The sequence below is a fragment of the Coturnix japonica genome, chromosome 4 (genome assembly GCF_054131305.1).
Source record: "Coturnix japonica strain WE chromosome 4, WE-NBRP24, whole genome shotgun sequence".
Taxonomy (NCBI): Eukaryota; Metazoa; Chordata; class Aves; order Galliformes; family Phasianidae; genus Coturnix; species Coturnix japonica.
Genome location: NC_140666.1, coordinates 56,194,144 through 56,211,125, shown reverse-complemented (window position 1 = coordinate 56,211,125; position 16,982 = coordinate 56,194,144). Strand labels below are relative to the sequence as shown.

The 16,982-nt window shown below is 37.7% G+C and overlaps 2 long non-coding RNA genes across 5 annotated transcripts in view; one reads left to right on the top strand and one right to left on the bottom strand.

The window, feature by feature from the left end:
- LOC107313548 (uncharacterized) overlaps nt 1-16,982 on the top strand; it is a 203,486-nt gene that overhangs the window by 62,994 nt on the left and 123,510 nt on the right. The window lies entirely within an intron of this gene.
- Nucleotides 1-16,982, bottom strand: part of LOC146761081 (uncharacterized) — an 85,426-nt gene that overhangs the window by 32,680 nt on the left and 35,764 nt on the right. For 2 of the 3 annotated variants that reach the window (XR_014945889.1, XR_014945891.1), the window contains exon 2: nt 633-824. This is a non-coding gene — a long non-coding RNA (uncharacterized LOC146761081). Of the gene's footprint in view, nt 1-632; nt 825-1,383; nt 1,932-16,982 lie in introns of those variants that run through there. The other variant, XR_014945890.1, reaches the window with a different exon arrangement.

Below are 16,982 nucleotides of genomic sequence, written 5' to 3'. Positions count from 1 at the left end.
GAGGTTGCTATTAGATAGGCTTCATCTTTGGAGTAATAAATAACAAAATTTGAATCTTCAATGAAAATGAGTAAGTCTTTCTAAGATCAGCATATTGTTTCCTCTTGGATAAGTTCATGGTCATAAAACAGGTTTCTTTGCTGTCCAGCTTGTTGATGGTGTACAGATACCAGCTGAGTGGGATTTTGTTGGTTCTGGAAACCTTAAGATGCCAATTCTAGTAGTATGTGTTCTTAAAATATTTTTAGCTAAGGCTTAGGAATCATGCTTCCTATGAGGCAGAAGCCATTATTAGGCTTCAGTGCCAAATAATCAAACCAAGAAATCCATTTTAATTCTTTTGATGTGTCCTGGGTTTGCTCCTTGTTTGGGTTAAAATGCTATATGAGGAAACAGGCAGGGTAATTAAGTGTTGTCATCCACTGAAGTGATAATGATGCACTTTAATTTATTGGCATCAACAACAAAGGCCTCTAAATGTCTGAAGAGAAATAAATAAAATCAAGCTTATTAAATTAAAATAAGAGTACAAAATACTATGTTTCATTTCTGTCAGGTGGTTAAAGGAAATCGTTTTATATTGTTTAGAGACTTGAAATTGTTAAGGAAGTAGAAAACTGATCAATACTTACCTGTTTTTCTTTTGTAGTAGCCATTCCCATCCTAGTCAATGCTTCTATTTGAGAATCAGGCAAGATAATCCTAAAAATGTGATATCACCATCAGTGGCTTGCAGCCAGCTTCTATTTTACCAAGCCTAGTCAAGAAGCTTGTCTTTCTTGGCTTTGTAGCTTTGAAGCACAGGAATGCAGTATTTCAAAAGTCTGTAAAACAGTAAAAAACAGGAAGTTTGGAAAAGCAATCATTTTCTCAGTGTATTGGAAGGTTGTTAATCTAAGCCTACAAGTTGTACTTCTAGTTTGTATCTCCTCTGCATTGTATTCATTTAGCGCTATGAATATGCTGCAGACAAAGACTGACACTGTTTGGCTAGAAGCTCTTTGCTCCATTTGAGTGCATCTTAAGGTTGACCATGTAGTTGAAAACTAAGCTTGAATACAATCTGTTGTGGCATTCCTATCCTCTCATTTCCTGGAGAAGTCAGGAAATATCCAGCTCCTGGATAGCTTTAGAGCTGTCCAATCACTCCTAGTGCAAGAGCATCTATTAAATAGCGTTTCTCCAGGCTTCTGATGCAATTTGGATTCTGCAAATGAAGTGTTGAGTAGAGTACTGCTGAGAGAATATTCTGTGGAGATAAAAATGAAAGTTACTGTCATAGGTTGGAGAGGGACTGAAGTGCTAGGTTCAGTTATCAAACGATTTGTGAACAGGGTTTCTTTTTTATTTTTTATTTTTTATATATATATTTTTTGTACTTACTGGCTGCTTCAGGTCAGTAAACACCTGTTCATAAAACGTACCACCTTGGAGACAAAAAATTGAGGAATTCATTAGTGAGATTTGATAGTTTTGGTGGGTTCTGCTGAAATACCTGCTTTTGGCAAGTATTGATTTGGCACATAAAACATCATCATCAGAAACTTAATTCAGGGGTTAGAGGAAAGAAATATATGGTACTAAATATACTACATAAAATATACTACAGAAATATACTACAGAAGTACCCAAATCCTGCTGTTTTCAATGGGCCCCCTACATGGTTCCTCTTGAGTTCTCTTTTTGACTCTTTGTCCTCACATTTCTCCAGAGGTGTTATTTTGCATCTTGTGAAATTAAACATTCAAAATATAGATGAAATCTCAGTGAAAATCTAAAAAACAAGGGGCTAGAACTGTGCTACTCTTTGACATTAAGCTTTTTTTCCACCTTTTTTCCTTTTATTCCTAATTGTAGTTATACAGATTTTTTGTTTTGATTTATTGTTAACTCCTAAAAAATGGTGCCAACACCTTTAAATAATAAAACTCCTATATTTGATTGAAGATTCTCTAATCTGTTGTTAATAAACTTGAAAGAATACTGTCTTGTCTAATAAACACATCAAGCTAATGGATACCAAAGCAGTTCAGAAGAGTGTTTGTTGTTTGGTGTTTAGATTTCAGTCAAAATTAATCAACAATGAATGGGGCCTGCAGTATTTATTAGCAACACAAATCTGTGTGATTCAATGCCAGGTCCCTTTGACTCATTCCAGTGTATGCTGGCAGGGGTACAGAACTGATAAATACTTACATCCTTGTGACTGTGAAAGAAAGAGGAGGAAAATACAGCGGAGAAAACAGACCTCGCGATTGGCATGAATTTCTTGAGAGCCATTTTGAATCTCTTTCTATACAGCTGGCTTGTAAATGGGAAGTCATTGATTCAGGAACAGTGGAGGCTTTTCTTTCTTTGTGTTACCTTCAGCTTTGCAGATGGCTGGCTGCATAAGCCTGTGTGTTTTTGTTCTCACTTCCCCTCCAGGATATTCTCTCTTCTCATCTTTAATTTTTGTTCTCTTCTGCTTTATATTGAATTTCTTAAAGAACCTCAGTTATTGAGAGAAGAAATGCTGTTGCAGAAGTGCTCCTTCCTGGGAGTATCTGTAATGGTCTAAGCTGTCCCTTGTGAGAGAAATTAGAGAAGATATTTGAATTCTTGATGTTTATCATTCCAATTATATATTGAAGGCAAATAATGGGTTCTTTTGTGGAGTGTAGAAGTGATTTCCAATTATTACTATAATTGGAAATGTTTCTTTCAAAATAAATAGAAATATTCATTGATTCTCTTTGCACCCTCCACTTGTGAAGTTGGAGATGCGGAGATTTCGCTCATTTTGCAACTTGGAAAATGGGGAAGACTGTTTTCTGACACTTTCTGATTATCTAGAATGCTAAATTCCAAGTTCGGGGAGATAAAATACTTCAATTCTGGACATATGTCCATTGAATTGCTCATAAGAAGCAGTTGGTCATAAAATGTACAAGGAAACTAGTTGCAGCATATTGTTCACACAGTGCTGGAATTTCAATAATTTTATCTCAGAGACTAGCAGTTGTACTTGATACTGATAAATAAGCCAGTCAAGTCACAGTATCTGCTACAAAATCTTCCTTTTGACATGGCACTTGCTGTTTAAATGCTTTGAATTTAACTTTCTTTTTCTTAAGCATAAATGACTGGTGCAAGTTCAGGATACTTACTGTGAGGAGGATAGAAATAGAAGGGTTTTCTGTAAAAACTCCTTGAACATAGAAAATCTGGATATTTACTGTGGATGAGACAATGCAGAAAAAAAACTCTAGGTGTATATCAATCTTTTATTCTTTCCTTTAATGTAAGAAATCCTTAGCTGTGTAGGCTATAAATGAGTTCTTGCCACTTGAGAGCTTCATCCACCAATAATAGTGCTCATATTATTTTCTTTACTGAAGACAATACAGAATAAATGCTTTTTCTGTTTATTCAGCCTTACTAAAACTGAAGTAAGTTGCAGGATTAAGCATTTAATTTCAAGAAATAGTAACCAGCTCTGTTCTTTGGGACCACTGGAAAATAGTAGTAAGTATGAGGAAGTATGGAGAAATGGAGTTAGCATCTCCTCATAGAAATAATCAGAGAAAAATAATGATAGTTTCATGTCTCCTACATGGCATGTCAATGTGCTTGAGTTTCCTGGAAAAAAAAAAAATTGTTTTTTAATTTTAGTATGAGAATAAACCACGAGTGTTTAGTGACAAGCTCTGTAATTTAGTGATGAATATCTGTTCTGTAATAACATGATTACTTCAGTTTATGCTAAATGCATCAATGTAAGAAAATTTGAAGCCCTCTCCCTGTATTTTGGGCTCTCTTAGTGCCTTTCTATTTAGGATCTCTCCAAAATCCATATATGAACAGCTTTATCTATTATAGTATCTTCTCTTCTTGGTCTTCAGGAAATCCATTCTGCCTCACTAAACCTCCTCTAAGAGCTGTGTCTTCAATATTAAAGGATTTATAGGAAAATGAACTACTGAGACCTTCTTTCTGGAGAGATCAGATCAGTGACTCCAGGACTAAAATTATAAAGGATGTTTGGGAATAGCTGAGCATTTGACCTCTAAAATACATGAGAATGAGATCCCTGGGTCTAACAAAAACCTGGCTTAGATCTTACTGTGGTAACATTGTTTTGCAGACATCTTATTTTTGAATTTGTGCATCCTTTATTCATAAAGTGAGTAAATCTGAAATTGTACCCAATCCTGCTGTGACTACAATAAATCTCACTTTTTTTTTTTTTTTTTTTCCCCCTCTCTCTTTGAAAACACAAACTTCCTGCAGAAATGGTGGGGATGCCTGTGGAGGAGTTTGGTGGGTGGAATTACTCAGAAAAGTAGCTAAGTACCTTGCATTGTTGCCTTCCATATCAATTAATATTCTAAGTTTGAGAACTTTTATTTTTTCCTTTCTTGACATTGTTCTAGTTAATGTACTCTCAGATAGGAAGTGAAAGCAGCGTCCAGTGAACTAGTGGCTCAAGAAGGAAAGATTATTATTCAGAAAGTCAGCTATCTGTGAGCTACAGTGTTTTGCACACATTTGTTTTTCTAAGCCAAGTAGCAAATGATCTAAGAGAATAATTTTCAGAATATACACTGTTCAAGAAATCTTCAGTGAATTCTTAGTCTGAAATATCCAATATCAGCTTTATAAAGTGTATTTGCTTCACCAAGATGGACTGAAAATATCCATAACCAGAAATATATTCCCCACAAGAATCGTGTCCTAATTGAGTCCTCTTCAGTGGAGGAAGCGCAGTAAATTTTTAGAAACTCAGTATTCAGTGAATGAAACAAAAGGAGGGAATAATAACTGTTGTGTTAATCTGGCTAGTTGAAAGTATTTGATGAATTTAGAAATAAATTGGTCATGTGGATTTTGGATAGCATGAGTTATTTTTGCCATTCTGGGGGAAGATGAATGTTCTCTGGAAATATAACTGAATAATTACCTGACACCATTCCTTATTATGAAGTGTGTTGGCTGTCTTCCCTATTCCTCTGCCCCCCCCCTTTTTTTTTATTATACTTTTTCTACTCCCTTCCTTATCTAATTCCAAGGAAGATCTTATCTTTCCTGGAAGGGAACGTTGGTAAAAACAGAAAGGTGAAGAAAAATCTTTTTTGAACCAGAGCCCTCAAGGACACTGCTTAAGTGTAACTCTACACTTTTGTCAGTGTCAGGCTTCAACTATCTTTAGGAACTGTGTGTATCACTGCCATAATTCTTGATAATGTATATTGAAGAAGGAACTTGCCAAGGTACACCAGTGTACACTACAACCAAACAGGTCTTTCACAGGATGGTACTGCTAATGCTATTTGTTAAACTGTCTTTTCTAAAGATAAATGTTTGTTTTTTTTTTTTTACCTGGGCTATTTGCATGGACCTGAGCTATCAGTGAGCTATCAACAGCCTTAGGAGCAAACGATTGAAGAAGCAGGAAGAATTTCTAAAATAGGATTTCAGGCCTTTGTTGATGTGGTGACATAGTATAGGTTAGTGAATTAGAGGCATTTTATTTCTGCTCTTCACAGTTGACACGGTAAATTGTAGGAATTTTTCAAAAGCGTATTGTCTGGTCATAAGGAAATGGAATTTAAATATAGGAATCAGATTTCCCAAACTTTCTTTCTGATAGCATCTCTGCGAGATATTGAGGATTCTCTTCTCCAAGTAAAAATCAAGGCCATCCAAATCTCTTAAGGACAACAATTTATGCAAGTGTTATCCCTGTGCATTGATAAAAAGCTGACACACAGCAAAATAACATCATTATTGTGAGTGGTAGCATTCATTCTGATAGCATTATCTACAAGTTATTCTAGATAATAAAAATACCTGCATATCACAGAACTTCATATTTTTCCTGTGTGGAGGCAGGAGCTGGCCTTGATGATCCTTGTGAGACCCTTCAAACTCTAGGGAAATTCTGTGATACTATAATTCTTTATCTAGTCACAAACTTCTTTCTCACAAGGCCAAAATTAATGTGCCAAAATGGTTAAGAAACTCACTGTACCCAGCCAAACAGTAGAAAATGGAGGCATTTTATAAACTTAGTAACTATCTAAGATTAATAATATGAGGCCTAAAATGTGGAAGCATCATTTGGTGGTTAGATCAACAGAGGAAAATACGCCACCCTGAACACAAATTACTCTTTTTAGCCTCCTTTTCTTTGTTGATTTCTAACCACAAATGAAATAACAATACCTAGTTTGGATGTGTAATTATTTCTCTTTGGAGGCATAGTAAAATATTCCATTATAAAGGAAGATAGTTTTACTACAAATTAGATTTATGAGATCTGTTCCAATTTTTGCCTATGATATGATGAGTAACCGTCTGTGATACTCAGAAATTTAGGAAAAAAGTGTATTTTTAGATTTTGTTTCTGGTTAGAAGACACCAGCCTACATCCCATATCATCTCATTCAGGACCATGAGAGGATATTATGAAAATACCATTATTTTTTGAGTTCTCGTATTTTATTATTAATATATATTACTGATCACTGTTGTAGTTGTGATACTACAAATGGTGGGTCTTTGATTAGAGTTTATAAGGCAGTATATAATTTTAAACCTTTTTGTTTCGTATTTTGCATTCTTAAGGAGTTAATGTTTAGGCCTCCAAAATCCCTTGTTTATTTGCCATCTGATAGAATAACTGCTTGAGAACCTCTGTATGCTTTTTTTTTGCCAGTTCATACTTGCACAGCCACCCAAATCCTGAGAGCACTGAATTTTTAGGCCTCAGCTAGCATGATTGTCAAAGCAGATATTTTCCCTTCCCAATCATCTCGCCTGACCTGAAGTGTGCCAACTGAATGTAGCCAAAAAGCAATACCCATTGTGTAAAGGGAAACTAGACTCAAGTGTAATGACACAGTGAGAAAACAGGAACTTGAAGAGGTTGTCAGAGCCTGCATCAATATATGTTAAGATGATGAGGTAATGTTTTGGCTTTTACTAGTGGTATATGTCTCCAGGTTTGCCAATGGGAGCTAAGCCTATTCTCTGTTTTACCTCTGTTTATTTCTTTGGCCCGTAATCAAGCATTGTAAAAGGGCAACTATAAAACCAGACCAAAGTGCCTAACTGGTTAGAGGCAGCAGCCGAGAAGATTCATTTTCAAGTAAACTGGTAGTGTTCCACTTCATAGACCTTCTAAAGCTGGGCTGGAGAGAAAAGATACCAAGTGATGTCCTGTGCCATGAGTTCTGTACACTGAAATGATGCTTGGGACTGACTGGTCATCTACAATGCATTGTAGAGGCATTAGTCGTGGATCATCTCCACTCTTGAGTGAGTGTCCATTTATGGGTTGGACTGTTGGATGCATTCTTGGTGAGAATGTTCCAGTATAATTTCATCTTCCTTGAATCAATTTCATGTACTGTAGACTAGTTCTAGGTATGTCTTATGAACTGAATTTTTGTTAGCAGCTGAAGCATTTTAGGTGTGCATTTTGATCTTAACATTTTCAGTTTCACCAAGAAGGAGCTGCCAGGTTGCATGCTCTGTGACAGGTTTGCAATATAAACCAAGGTGCAGTTAACTGGGGAAAGACGTCCGTCTTTCATTTCTAGATTCATTTCTAAAGCCCCCACCTGATCCTGAGGCACCATAAAATGTTCTCTTTTCTGACTTAGATGAAAAGGACCAAGTATGTTCAGCTTCTTTCAGTACAGCCTTGTGATCTACTTATAGTTTTCCTTGCAAAGGTGGAAAAACAGCAGCTGTTACTGTAGTGGCACTGTGAAAATGTTGATAAGAACATAAAATATGTGAATTGATGAGTACAAGAAATCAAGTGAAAAATAAAATCAGAAGCCAACTGGTGGCAAAAGATGTTGTCTTCTGTTTGCAGCCTGAAACTTCTCAGTGGGAGAAATACAATATGGACAGAAAATGCCTCATTGTTACCTGTCATATTTATGAGAAGGACTGCAAATAGTAGGAGTCCAGTGCCAGAGGCTGTCCAGTTCTTAGTCTTTCTAGTAATACTGGTTGTGAGGTTCCATTTGTACTGACTAAAGTGGTAATTTTTAGTTGTGTAGACTTAAGTTTGCTGGTGTTATATTTAAGATATAGATATGAAAAAACTCAAGCAGAAGCATCATATCTTTAATTTCCTTTTTTTTTTTTTTTTTTTTTTACTGTTTCTGAGTCAGTCATTTTCCCTCAGTGTCTATTCGTGTAACTGCACACAACTTCCCTTCTTTTACCTTCTCTGAAGTGCTTCCTTTTGAGAAAAAAAGAGAGACAAGGAAACCTCAGCATGGAAGTTCCAATGGCAACTATTTGCAAATGTGTCCTGGCCAAAAGCCAGACTGGCTAAGTTTGTTTAAAGTGACGTTCTTCCCACACCTTTGATTATACCAGAAATGAACACGAAGAGGAAAAATGTAATTTGGCTGGTAACATCTTTTGGAAGGATCAAGACAGTGATATGTTGGAGTGGAATGGGAGGAGACTCAGTCATTTAGTGACTAAGTTCCAGGAAGGAAGATTTCACAGTAGCTACGTGAATAGAGAAGAAATATATCTTCCAGAGGGCCTCCCTCTCTCCACTCAAGTCTTATCTGCATTCTTTCCAAATGTCATTCAGTGACCCCTCTTTACTAAATATAGTAAGTACTAAACTCCTCATTAAACAAAGTGAGATGTGGTAAAGCACCCGTTTTTGAAAGACTGTTTTGAACTTCTTTTCAGCAAGTATAAAAAGCTTCCTTTTGTTGTTGTTTGGTATTTGTGAAAGGAAGTCTTTGATTCCAAGTTGATTGAAATAGCCCTTTTGCATTTATAAGACTACAATTTGCCAGTTGCAAGTACTAATTCCATCTAATTTCTTCCTGGAGGTGTATTACAGGTGATTCCTTCTCTGATGGAAAGGATGGGTGGGGAGGAAATTAAGCTATAGCATGGACAGAAACAGGCAGCTGAGCAACCTGAGTTTTGGGTGTCCTCCTGTCCTGTGGGATCTGCAGGTTTGAATCAGGTATCCATGCTTCTTATCAGCCTCAGGCTGGGATGTGGGCAAGATCCAGTACCAAAGCAAAAACTTGTTGATTAAAGGAAGGTAGTAAGAGATGTTTAGGCAAAACATATGTGAGAGTGCAAGGGAGGCTAATGTCACTGTTAAAGTGTTCTTGTGGAAACCACTGAATGCTATTATATTTATACAAAATGGAATGAAAATAAGAGAAGAATCAGGTTTTAGAACTGGACATGTTCTAGAGACCCAGGTTCAGGTCTTGCCTCATAACTGGGCAGAGGATGTAGAATCAAGCCATGCTTGCTCTTTGTATTTTACTCACAGCTCGGGGAATACAATTTTTCTAGAATATATGGCATGTTAGCTGAGAGGAAGCATATTTGCATTTAGCCCTGCAGCTGCTAAAGTTCACCTGAGGATCAGATTGACTGGAAAGAGAAGGATTCAAGAACTTCATGGTGAGGGGAAAAAAAAAAAAAAAAGCCTCTGCTTGTGCCAAGGCTGTCTAGTAGTATGTGAAACAGAAGTTCTTTGTGCTACATCAGATCTTCCAGTGAAGAAGATAACACAGCTAGAAAAACAAAACGTGATGGGGGAACAAAACAATGTAGGAGGGAGGAACAGTATCTATAGCAAGAGAATGATGCAAAGTATGTTGGTAAGTGTTGGACAGAACTGCTCTGGTAAAGTGAATATTTGCAATTACTTAAGCTTAGTTGTGTGCACCTTCAGACTGTTCAGATGGAAGTAGTCAGGAAAACAGAATGAGTCATAAATAAAACTAATACCTATTTGTATCCACATATAGAGAAAATATATATATATATTTTTCTTAACAGTGGGAGAATACAACCACAGAGGTAAAAATCTAATTCAGGGCAAAGTAGTCATGTGCAGTTTGATGGACAGGAAGAGCTCCTGAATATGGAAAATACACATGTTGAAGGGCTGGCTCTACCATTTTTAAGAGATCTGTGCAAAAGCAATTGGCTTGGAGAGCTAATTCTGTGTGCGGTTGGAATAGGAAGTATTCTTTCCTATGGCATGAGCTGAGTAGTGGTACAACAAACCTTGTTATAGAAGAACAAAATCAGAACTGTAGGCTGACCTCGTTTGACGTGCTATTGCTAGACTTTGTATTCTTGCTGAAGGTGTAAGTTTCTTCCTTCTCTTACCAGCCTCTGCCTCCCAGTGATCCCAGCTGTAGTTTCTTGTCTCAGAGGAATGGAGACCATATGATGATCTGATTATACATGTTAATTCTTTTCCCTTTTCTCTTGTACCTTCAGCTAAATCCCCTTCTGTTTCAAACTGCAGCTTGTCTTTTCCTTATTTGGTGACGGTTGTGGTTGCAGGTTTGCACCAACATCTATTTTTCTAATGGCTGGCAGTGCTTCACTCCATTGTAGCAGAACCACTCCTTTTACTGCTTGTGAGCTGTTGTGCTTTTGACAACTACAGCACATTACTGTGTTGTGGTTTCCAACCTGCATTTCTTCTGAGTCTGAGTTGAACATATATATGTTGTTTCATATAGAAGTCACACTATTGGATAGGCAAATTACTGAAGAGAAACAAGGTTCCAGTTGTTTTTTGACAGCATACTAGAAAACTATTCATTAAAAAAGGAAAGATATTGAAAAAGGTGTGAAGGCATCATCTCATAATCATAACAGTAGCAGTAAATGTGAAATTTAATACCCAAGACTTCTTTTCAGCTCAAGTTTGTGGAAAGCCATCTATGCTTCAGAATATGTTTTCTTGCTACAGAACTTCAGGATATCTTAAATAAATCTGGTATTAACTTTCAGATTATTATTAACTTTTAACTATAATATCCTTATATTAAAAGCTTATTTGGTGTGTATGCACAATTATTTCCTACTACTGTTGTGCACTTTATTTTGGAATGAATGCAGTACAGCAGGAAGGCACGAAGCAGACAATATTAGCTATCCTAATTTTGCAACAGTGTAAGGTTTTTTACAGAGACAATGTGGAAGGCTTGAGGACCCTTCAATAGAAAGTCTCAGTCCACAAAGACAGATTGCTTGAGTTGAGGAAAGATTTGGCTACTCAAAATTCTCTTGGACGATTTTATGATGCATCTTTCTGAATGGAGAAGTGACGCTTCAGACATTGTCCCAAAAACTGTGCAGCCTTGTACAAGATAGGTGCTGGATCAAATAATTTCTTCATTTTACTTAACAAATAGAAAGCTTCAGCAGTCCTCACCTGTCGTGAATTAACCTTCTTGATTAGCATGTAAGAAAGCCATGTGAACTGGAGCCTGGCTTTATGTTGGGTTGAGGAATTCTGCATGCCACAAGTCCCCAGAATCATGATCCTTGTAGGACTAGGCTCCAACCAGTCAAACATCCTATCAATCAGGAGGACCCCCACGTGTTATGACATTAATCTTTACAATTCAGACCAGTGTGAGACTCTGCTATACTCGATCCATCAGTCAAGTCTGTCTGCACAGTTCCTTAACAGGGGATACATCAACCTTGATAATGTTGGTCACTGACAGGCTGGGTTGTTATCAGTCAATCAGTCTCCTATCGTGCTGTACAGAGGCTGTGGAATAACATAAGCCAGACTACCCCTAACAGGAAAAGAAAAATCTAAAAAAAATTGGGTAAAATAGTGTCAAAAATCCACCTATTCTTTGTGCATCAGTCCCAGTGATATTCTCCTCATCTTTTTTGTCAATTATTTTGCTGTCTGTATTTTTTTTTAAACTAAAATCTGATGAACGTTTATAATTATGGTGGTGTTTTTGGTTTTTTTTTTCTATTATTATTAAGTTTTGCATGTGAATGTGATTACCTAATTGTTTGGCACAAAGAACTGTATCTGATCAGGCCCAGGCCTAGAATAACAAAAGCACAACAGGTTGGGATGGAAGAAGGTGGACTGGCAGGGCAGGCATGTTTACATCATCTCTGGCTGGAGCTCAGCTTATCAGTAGATTTGGTCCTATATATTGTTTCTTTACAGCTAATAGTGAAGTGTATCATATAAAACAAGAATGATTTACAGGATCATAGTTAGGAAAAGGTAGTGGTATATGAAACTAAGCTGAAAAGAGAGAGATAGTATGTACAGTGTGTTCCATATGTGGACAAAGAATGTGATACTTGGTGGGCACTCACAGGAAAAAAAAAGGGTAAAAATTAGTAGCTTTTCTTTCTAAATGCATTAAAAATTCTGTAATTTATGTGAATCAATCTCAGTTTTTAACAATTCTAAAATATGTAAAATTATGATAAGTTTTTCTGACTACCCTAGCACTTGATAGCAACCTAGTAGTCTATTTTATAGGAATTGTGTTAACATCTTGTCTATCATAAGGGGCCATCCGTTTGCCATTGTTCTAGGCAGGTATGTATTTTGAATTGGCTTTAGAAAGCTTAAATAAAATTGAATGTAATCAAATTTGTCCATCTGCAGTTTAATGATTGTTAGGACTGAGGATGGGATAGGGGCTGAGCTTAGCTGTGAAAGGATAACACTGAAGTTTTGGGGCTTGCACCTGAGGGGAGCAGTTAGAACAGCTTAACTACTTGGTTCAGATGTGTTTCTAGGGTGTGAGACAGAGTACCATTAGTAGCTGTGCTTTTAAAAGACATAGGAGCCATGCTAGTAATTTTTTTTTTTCTTCTCAAAGTGTGATTGGGCATTAGAACAGGCTGCCCATGGAAGTGGAAGAGTTGCCATTGCTGGAGGTGTTTAAGGAAAAGGTAAATGTAGTACTTTAGGGTCATGGTTTAGTGAGCAATGCTAGTGGTTGGTGGATGGTTGGGCTAGATGATCTTAAAAGTCTTTTTCAGCCTTAGTGATTCCATGATTCTTCAGTTCAGAGTAAAGCCAATATGCTATTAGCTGACTGCAGTTAGGACAATTATGTGCCTGCAGATTGGGCAAGACAATGAAAGGGGTTCAGAAAAGCACCGAGCCTTGCCACTTACCCCTTTATACCTGGAAGAGGAGGTGCTCTGGTGTACTGCTCCCTTACAGTCCAGATAGGATTTAAAGCAAGCAGGGACATGTTCCAAGCCTGTCTTGAAAGTTTCTATTCTGTTCTCAGTCATTGCATGCTTGATGACCTTGGTTAAGGAGCTGCATTTCTCCTGCTACCATTTCTCCTTTGAGGCAATGATAACAGTCTTGGCTGTGCTTAGCTTTGGGATTTACACAGGAAAGGTGGTAGAAGAGAGTGTGAATTTCATATGAAATATAGGCTTTCGTAGTACGTTTTGCAGCATTTGCAGCCTTTGAGCAAGGTGACTAATTGCTTCTAGAAAAGGAAATGCATTATCCTACTTCCTTGTAGGAAACACACTGGAAATTTTCATCTTCTTGGAAGAGATGAAAGGGTAGCAAGTAGTTATTGAGCCCAGCCCTACAAATATTTAAATCCAGGGGAGGAAATTTGCAAATTTATGTATGTGCATCTTGGCAGGGGTGGAAATCTCTGCTATCTCTCTGCCAGGGCAGCAAACAGTACTTATAGAAATAGACAGAAATATAGGAGGCCTGGGGCTATTCTAAGACAAGGATGCAATGCAGTGGATTTCCAGATCTCATCACAACAGGAATCACTGCTCACATAAGCCATGGAGAGCAAACTAAGACAGAGAAGAAAAATAATTCTTATCTACCGAAAGCTCACTGTATAAGACTCAGGCCCCTGGATCAGTGTGGGAAACAGTCCAGGAAAAAATTGAGTTGTACTGAATTCACCAGCTCCTTTTCCTTTTGCTATATATATTGCCAAAAAAAAAACCACCCCAAAAAAACAAAAAACAAACAACAACAACAACAAAAATCCCAAAATAAAACAAACAAACAAACAACAACAACAAAAAAACCAAAAACAAAACTGTTTTGTTTTAATTTTTTGTTGTTTTTCCTGATGCTTGAGCACAGATGTAGAACATCAGTATAGTACTGTAAGATGTGGACCACACAGACATAATGCAGTTCCTTTCAAAATACAATCTTCCTTTAAAATTAAACTTCCTCATTAATTTCATTAAAAACTTGTGCAACTTCTAAGGGGTGGTGGAAGGTGGCTTAAGACATGGCATTATCCCTTGAAAACTGGTAGGTAGTGAATATGCTGTGGAAGGAAACAGGAAAAAAGAAAAAACAATTTGGAAGAAAAAAAGAAAGGTTGGGAAAAGGAAGCAGATCTCCTGCAGTAGTTGCCATTTTTTCTACTGCTGTCTGCTTTGCAGTGTTCTGCAGACACACAATAATAACCCCAGTGGGCCTGGAGATCAAATGACGTGTTGCTGAAGGATTAGGAGCAATTCTATCCCTCTGGCATGGGCTTCGGAATTTTCATTAAAATGATCTTGGGTGTGGTGAGAAAGGAATTTGGGCTGCATGGATGGAGAGCTAAACATCCTACCTGGGGGACAACAAAAGGGCCTCTGCAAAGCTGGCCTCCCTGGGCCCCAAGCAGAGGTGTCGTGCTTTTTCCCCTAAGCGGAGTTGTTTGTGGATTAGTTTGGAGATACATGGAGAGTCAGAATTACAAGGCATCTTTCCGGAGGATGGAGAGCGAAGAATAGTCAAGAAAGCTTTTTTCTTGGAATTGCTTTAAAGAACATTCTTAGAAATAAATATGTGTTTTGTAGAGAACAGAATTCTGTTTAATTAACAAGGGAGCATTGTGTCTAAGTGCTGCAGTGGGAGAAAATGGAGAGTTGTTCTTAGATTGCACAACCCCATCTTGTTTGTTCACACAAGCAGCTCTGTCAGTTGGGTAACTTTCTTCTCCAAGCACAAGCTTTTAGTCCCACTCTAGGAGGCCAAGGATGAACAGCTCCTCTCAGTTTGATTGAGTATATTCAGCTGTGCAGTATTTTGTACTTCATATTAGCACCTTTTGACTCATGCTGGTTAAACACAATTGCTTTTTTAGGAAGCAATTCACTCAAAACTGGAATGCAGTTACCTCTGAAGTATACAATGACATCTTCAATTGGTAGCAACACTCCTGAAGGAAGGAGTTTATGAGAACAAACATAAAGCCTGGAGTTACTTGAAAAAGCCTTAAAAAAAGCAGGATCTAAATAACTGTGCTTAAGACTATAGGGTATGTATTTGAATGATCTCATGCCTGTGTACTTGCTTTATGACAGATTTAATCACTTCCTGGTGAAAAAGCTCTTCTTACCTAGTATTCAAGGAAAAGCAAAAGAAATGGTGGGAGTGGATGTCATTCATTTAATGCCACTTCATTGCCTTTGTCCTCAAATTCCGTTTCCGTGTCACTCTTGCACTTGAGCATCCTACAGACTTTAGACCTCAAACTGTTCAACCTGCTAGATATGATATTTAGTGCACAAATGTTGCTATTCCACATAAGAAAACAAGTTAATCTGACTGCTGTCAACTATTCTGCCCTATGGGATAGACACAGGTAGCCACAGAATAAGTATCATATGATATTTGTGAGTGATCACAATCACACTGTTGAAATAATCTTTTTTCCTTTCCTTCCTTTGTCCCACCTGAGAGAAAACTATCATTATAAAACTACAGCCTTTATAGTTTGTATGTGCTGTGAGAATATCAAGATGCCCTGTCAGAGTTGGAGTTAGCTAGAAGAAGGTATTGTCTCTGGCCTAAAAGATTACTGCAACCAATGGATAAAGATGAGTCTAACAAAAATGGCTGAGGCTTCTTGGAATAAGGGTAGGGGTGTGAATACATGTGGTTTGCCAAGACAGTACGGTGCTTTGAGCCATGATTGCAACCTTGTTGACCATAACTGGCATCAAAGTGCCCATTAGTTATGCTTCCTTTGATGGCCTTCTTTAGATTGGTTTGGTCTTGGCCTGTATAACTTACTCTTCTCTGGGAGAAACCATGGTGCAGGGATGGACTTCCATGGATCAGAGGAAATACTCAGCCATTTGCAGAAGGAGCTGTGTGAGTGACCACCCAGACTTGGCAAGCAGGAAGCTGATTGAGAGCAAAGACTGTTGTGACTCTGAAGGGTAACATGGGTGGGATTGCTGTGATAGCAACAAAAGATTATCTGTTACAAGCTTCTCCTCACTAAGTCTGCAGAAACACAGTCCATTACTTCAGACCGAAAGAGTTTATTTCAGCCTGATTATGTTACAAGGAGACTCTGGAATGAGTTCTGCTGCATGAGACTTGTTTGAGAAATGTTTTGTCAGTATGACTGGCCTGTTCCCCTCAGCTCGTAACCTGGAAACAGAAGGCAGTGTGGATGATAGGGTAAAGCCTGGAAATATTAATTAAAGCTATAATTTCCTGCAAAGAATTGTAGGCACTGATGCTGAGGACTGTGAACATAGGCACCTCATTCTGCTACATTGTCTCTGGCTTTGGAAGGGAAGAAGGAACATATGTGTGACCAGCTTATTGAGTGACTTTCAAGAAAATATGATTTTCTTCTTGCTGAAGACACATGTAAACTACCTGTCTTTTCCCTAATTCTCTGGAGGTTGTGCTGGAAGAACTTGGTGGGATGCAGATTTGTGGAGTGAGGATGATAGGGCTTGTTTTTGATTGTCTTCATCCAATACCCACATGTTATTTGGTACAAATTAAGTAGTGAACACTTCTTGCTTTTTCTGCATGTTAGATCTCTGCCTCCTTCCTCTTCCTTTGTAGGGGTGTATGGCATTGAGACTCATCAGTCTCCTTAGAAATATTCTTAGTAATCTTTTTCAGAATAAATCCAACAGCCCCAGTCAAACATACTATCATAGTAGTCAGTGGAACTGAATCTTTCCCTCCAGAAACAGATCCATGGGGTAGCAAAAGTATCAAACTTATTTGTGCTGGGGCTGCATGTCCTCCTTACTTCATGGGGTTGAGAAGCAATTAGAAACTCTGAAATATCTGATATTCCCATTGAGTGAGGAAAGTTGAATGTGGTACTGTATGTAGCTGATCTGTCAACGTTCACTATTGCTTAGCTTAAGATTTTCAC